The sequence below is a fragment of the Notothenia coriiceps genome, unplaced genomic scaffold (genome assembly GCF_000735185.1).
Source record: "Notothenia coriiceps isolate Sejong01 unplaced genomic scaffold, NC01 NC01_scaffold00000339, whole genome shotgun sequence".
Taxonomy (NCBI): domain Eukaryota; kingdom Metazoa; phylum Chordata; class Actinopteri; order Perciformes; family Nototheniidae; genus Notothenia; species Notothenia coriiceps.
In genome coordinates, this window is record NW_011333040.1 from 1536720 (window position 1) to 1543679 (window position 6960).

The following is a 6960-nucleotide window of genomic DNA, read 5'->3' on the forward strand; positions in this document are numbered from 1 at the left end:
GCGCAATGACTCACTTCCTGTGTATCTGTTTGCTTCAAGGCCACAGCTCTGGTATACATGTATGATTGTGCAAAAAGAAAAGGACACACACACACACACACACACACACACACACACACACACACACACACACACACACACACACACACACACACACACACACACACACACACACAACTATTTGATACATTTCCAGCTCTTAGGTGCCCCTCCCCCCATATGGATCACACCTGGCACACGCAATACATGTTCAGTGTCTATTCTCTGTATATTTACTGCAGTGCTTCATGTATACCAGTAGTCTGATACAATATGTACAGTTTGAAAGGGTGTTAACTGAAATTTGGTGATGATTAATGGTTTTTGTGTTAATGTAATAGCAGTTAAAATAGGACCGGTCAAATTTGACCGCGAACACCAAAGTAAGGGGGGGGGGAAACAAAGACGATAGGAGGGTTAAAATGACCCTTCCAGCTTCACAGAGCCACTCGTGTGACTCTTGTTAGAACACAAGATGAAATCTCCAAAGCAGGAAAAAGTGTGTAAATGTACTGGACCCTGGTCTCGCTCCCTACAGCCGGATCTGTAGAAAACAAAGTTACACGGTGAATTTCACGGGCCGATTTCTAGGTTTTTAATGATGGAAAAACGTTTTCCATTCCTCTCTCTTTCCTTATGAGTTACAGCCCAGTTGTTTACAGCTGTTCTTTTCTCTCAATAAAGTCTACTGGCATTTCCAGGGTAAAAAGAAAAAACAAAAACGATTTGATGACTTATAACAAATCTGTAAACCTAACCTGATTTTTTAAAAGAAAAACGGTGTATTGTTTAACGGTATGACGGTCTATTCCTGAGGCTTTTGCCTAAGTAAGACCTTTCTTTGAAATGGCAGCGACTGTGCGAAAGTTCAAAAGGTGAAAGGGTTTTTCCACAGTTTGACCTTTGGTAATTGTTTTCCCTTCTTCACATCTTCACTGTGTTACACTTAAATAGGGTAACATTGACTTTTGCCCTGCAATTTCCTAGTAGATTTATTTTGTAAACGATAACCATGGTAGTTGTAGCTGCTATTCAGCAAATGTTCTAAAACTTTAGAGGTTACATAAAGAAGATTTCTGACATTTTTATTATCATTAGTTTACACTGAATGTAACTTCTGACAAGTATTGTGTGCACGTTCAGTAGAAACAAAGGGCTTGGTGCTGAGAGACACAGAGAGGAAGTTGGAGACGGACAACATGTCGTTTGAATAAATAAATTAAAACTATTGCTGGAAGAACATTTGGTACAACTTTTTCCCTTTAGCTGGTTAACACAAACAAATAAATTAAAGCTCTACACTTAAAAGATTTATATTTCAAACTTAGATGTAGTTATGTATAACTACAGATATATAAACTTAGATATATATGTATGTTGGGAAAATACTGAATGTTCCTTCTATATCAGAGTAGCACATGATAACAGAGGCCCTACGTAGCTGTGTACGCAGCCGGATGTATGACTACATGGATGACGCTCGTGAGACACCGTGTTGAAGTAAGGATGTTCCTAAGAGTGGCATGATGACACAGCTCTTAGAGAGATAGACATATGACTGTCATGTGTATTGCTTACGCAGGCCTTAGCTAATCTTAACTAATGTCAGAATACTGCTTTGAACCGGTATTCTTCCATCTTGTTGACTGTAACACCGTCTCTTGTATATAAGCTTCTGAAGGACTCTACTCTGGGTACCAGTTGTCCCACGCAGCTCTGTTTGTGATGACTACTTCCATTCTTGCAAGGATAATAAATACATGTATCCTGATATTGAAGACCAAGCCGGTGACGAGTGATATTTTTCGAACAATTTACTTTCATACTGGTCACATGATTGTATTGATACTTTGGATCATTTCATCTGTTTATTGATTTTTTTCACAATAAATCAAAACCTGAATTATCAACAAAACATTAAATTAAAGGAGCAATGTGTAGGATTCATTTGCCTCTAGTAGGGAGTTTACACATGTTTAAAAAACTCAATACCTCTACTTCCAAAAGTACAGTGTGTAATTTCATCATTTTGACTTCCTCAAGGATAACATTATACCTTGAACTTTAACCTTTTGCTCATATATCCACTGTGCAATTGGTTGTGGGTCCTAATAGCCGGGAAGGCATGCTGGCTTCCAATCTGCAGAATGCAACCAGATGCAAAGCACATCCTGGTATTTCGACATTCTGCATTTGACAAAACATATATTATATAACTTTTCCGCCAAAATATCACCTCCTAAATCCTACAGAATGATCCTTTAAACAGAGAAGAGAACAAAACAAAAAAAACAGCTTTTCCACTGCAGTCAGGCGATTCATAATTGAATATTTTAAGTCAGAATTAGACACAGTGGATGATTTATCTGAGTGTTACTCAATCATTGTGTTGGTCACAGTCCTCTGTTGTGTTAAACTCAAGCTGGTGTCCTTCCTTCCTTCCTTCCTTCCTTGATTTCTATGGAAAAGTCTCATAATGTCAGTCCATTCGTTCCCCGGGAGTTTTCTGTTTGAGCGCGGCCCCCGAGCGCACAGAGCTCCTCATGGCGGTCTGCATCAGCCAGGTGGCCAGGTGGATGGAAACAAACGCCCCGCCGGCCGCCCACAGCCAGTTCCTCCTGAGCCAGCTCTGAGACCTCATACCTCTGCAGGGGGAAGGAGACACACAACACTCAGGAGAAAGTACACAACACTCTCTAAGACATGGATATCTTAATCTATCTGCATGGGGAAACAATACAGATACAGTTTGGACACACCTTCTCATTGTAGATTAATACTGAAGACATCAAAACTATGAAAGAACACATATGGAATTATTTAGTTATTTTAGTAATAATGACAAAAAAGTGTTAAACAATCCAGAATATGTTTTATATTTTAGATTCTTCAAATGAGCCCCCTCTTGCCTTGATGACAGCGTTGCACACTCTTGGCTTCTCTCAATTCATTTACCTTTTGAATAAGATATATACGTGGGAAGAGATTGTGCCTACATGTTTCACGAAAATGTTCATGTATTGTCCTGTGTTAAGTGTCATGGTTGATTATGTGGTAACATCATTATATTACTCGTATTATTTGTTTTCGTCCATGTTATGTATCCTATTTTGTGGTACTTTCTGTGCGATGGATTGAAGTGGAGGGAGGATCGCTGTGCCTCCGAACAGCTTTTGCCCACCCAAGAATCGGACGGAGAGGGGAATTTTTTAGATGATAACCCGTCTCCGAGAATCACAGACCCTGGGAGTCAAGTATCAGGGTACGTTCCGTAGCAGTGGGAACCAAAAATCGCGACCAAGCCCCCGTGGGAACAGATCCTCGAACGAGTCGTCCTTCGTGCGTGGCAGTCCTCACAGGCCGACACTGCGCCCACTAGTCACAGTAGATTAGCATTGACCTGAGCCCCGAACCGGTACCTCGTACGAGATTGCAATCGTCGAGATATCGACACGTTAGTGCCTGGTATTATAAATTCCTACCCGAAGACTTTTGGGTAATGGAGACTTAAAATTCACTCATCTTCGATGTTATTCATCGCATGTGCCTTTAATCAGAGTTAATTATGTTACATACTCATTGAACTCATTCTCGCTCTGCCAGTAATTATATCAGAAGTAGGTGGAACGGGGTGCAAAAATAACGTTATAAAGATCAGTCGAAAACAATTTGTAGAGTGATGATGACGTCAGAAATGAACGGAAGGTGTGGGAAATGAAATTTCATATTTTGGTGTGATCATAATAATAGACCAATGTTCATTTTCTTACCAGGCCGTACAATATAGATACATATAATATTAGAATGTATATACTATGGTACATAATTTACCAGTTCTCGTCCTACATGACCAACTCCACCTCGAGGACAACCTTGAAAAATTATAAGAATAAAAGTACACACCTAATGATGAGAGGGAATTTTATATGAACTAACCGAAATAAGACAAATGTCGTCAAAGCGTTAAGTGGTGGAGTTTGGGAAAACTTTTACAGATTTGTCTGTCTTCCAATACTCTAATATGACTATACGCGTCAGCAGCTCGGTCTGGCAGACAGACAAAGTTTAAAACAGACACTATGTCCCTGTTGTTATCTTAGATATACAGTGTAACGTCCCCAGTCGACTGTCAAGCGCTGAGAACATACACTAAGGGTCGAATTTGGATGTGACGGTACCCAGACCGAATCAAGGCTTCTCGGATGTCCACAACATAGCAGTGACCATCGGATACACCGCGACAGTATGATTGATTCGTGAGGTGAGACCCGTACCAAGAGATGTGAACTCTCGTTGATCGGGAGACGGACGATGATTCTGACTGTCCTTATGATAGAGGCTTGAAGTGCGATATCGATCGTGAACATATGAAAGTCGAGAACATGGAGATCGTGAGACCGACGAGGAGACTGAACGATGGAGACGCGACATATGAGACGTGAACGAGGAGGACGATCGTGAGGAGTACGTCGATCGGAGGACGATGACTTGATCTCGCTAAAGTATGATTGAGTGCATGCTATGATTGACGAGACTGTACGAGATTCGCAAAACAAATATGACTACACTATTTCTCGAACGTAAACAGTTTATTAGTGGTTGATGATTCGAACAGTTTAGAAGTGATTGAACGTGAATGTCTGTCTGATTCGAGTGTATTATGATCGTGAAAGTGAGTGATTCGTGCATATATGATTGATCGTGTACTATATGAATTGATGACCATATGGTTATTCGTGCATCATATGATTGTTTCGTCGAATGTTATGATTGTGCATATATGATAGATTCGTGAACATATGATTGATTCGTGAATGTTATATTGATTCGGAATGTATGATTGATTCGTGAACAAAAAGAAAGCAAACATTAAGAGAAAAGCGTGAAAAATTGTCATAAAAGTCATAACATAATATTTCAGGCTTGTTGTGAAGACGAAGACACTGCTTCGTAAAAGGGTTTACACCTAGTATTTCTAGAGGACATAGTTACATGACTCGAATTTGTTGGTGGTGTCGAGTCCACACAAGTCGACGTCAAGGAGAAGACAGGTGATCTACGAACGAGGATCCCGTTTGATTACTCCGTTACATTTTGGGGATACCTTCAGTTACGTCCAAAAAAGTGTGTTGTTCAAAATTATAAAGTTAAATGTGTGCTAAAATGAGGACAGCCCCAGAATTCCCGACCAACAAAAAACGACCAAGAGAGTTCAATCTTTTGTTGACATAAAGATGGAGTGTATAGGAGGTCATAGTGTCAGTGGAAAAAGTCTTTGACCTAATATAAACATTAGTACTGAAGAGACCAGAACCAACAAAGACAAAAAAGAGCACGAATTTATGGTGAGTCCTAACCAATAAACTAATCACTACCACCCGCTTTTATTTAGACTGGTATGTCGGTACAATAACATCTACGTTTGAACGTATGTTTTTATATGTTTATTATGATTTTCTGTTCTGTGTTAGCTTTTTATTTTCATGTTAATTTAATTATACAGTTTATTTTCTTTTGATTAGTTTTTACCAAAAGGATCAAAGAAAATTCATAACTTTCCAGGCGACTTAGCGTAGAATGTCCTATCAGGACAAAGGATTGAAAGGAATTTTCGAAGCTGAGAAAGTCTATAGAATAAGTAAGTTATGTATGGTCATGATGAAGNCCAAATCAAACCTGGATCAGTCTGTTCAACAGTCTCTCTGAGGGGGGAGCCATATGCTGACATATGCTGATAGAGTGCAGAGAGGGAGCACTTGATTATGCATGTGTGTGTGTGTGTGTGTGTGTGTGTGTGTGTGTGTGTGTGTGTGTGTGGATAGTGATACAGCCCAGAGATCCCAGACGCAAGCACTGTCAAATCAACACAAACCTTTTTGAGGGCCAAATGTGACTAGCTGATCTTTTTAGGCTATATTCGGTATCTTCAAATCAGTTTTTTCTCTTTTGGTTTCAAATCAGCATTTTTTCTGAGGACCCTATTCATGTTAGAATGGAAAAGCCTTCCAAAAATGCAGTTAGGCACTCAAGAGACAGACTCACGCTGAGAATAAAACAGCATTTTCCACATAATAATGATGCTAATCATAATAATACAACCCTTTTAGTGCGTTTTTGTGAATAATTCAAACACGATGCATCAATTCAGCAGTCTTCCCATACTGAGCCTGGTCTGTATACATCAATTTTACAATGCTTACGCAACAAAAAACCTGTAAAATACCCATTATATCATAAGCATGACTTAGGAACAACTCAATATCCAGTGTGCAAGGCTTTCTGGCCACCGGAGGGCAGAAAAATAGCAAAAGAAGCTGACCGATATGGTCAAAACCATTTTTCCAGCCAATAGAGGAACAACATAAGCCGCTTTCACACCAAGTACTTTGCGGTACTTAGTCCCCCCGAACTCTTTAGTCCCTGGAACTGTCCTGTAGATCACGTTCACACTGGAATAAGTCACTGAGGGAGGATTACGCAAATTAAGCCACTGACGTCACTTCTTCTTCTTCTGCTTTGGGTTTACTGGCAACTGACAACTTCTGACAACTTCACGGCGTATACTGCCACCCGGAGTCCCCCGGAGTTGGGGACTGGCTTCAGTAGAAGCTGCTGGGTAGCGTCTTCCGAGTAAATCGCCAGAAGCGCTGATACCTCCTCATCACTCCACTGCTCCCATGTTTTCTTTTGTGTTGCCATAAGTTAGCCTCTCTCCGTTAGTGCGCTGGGCTAATGCTAATGCTAATAACGCTAATGCGAGCAAATAAAATAGTGGCTTCACAAACATTTTCTGAGTTTTACGGCGCGTGATTTGCAATTCGCCCAGCCAATCAGAAATTGTTAGTGTGGCCGACACACCCACGAACCATTTCCTCCCCAGGAAAGTACCACCTCTCTAGCAGGAACTATCTTGGGGGTGAA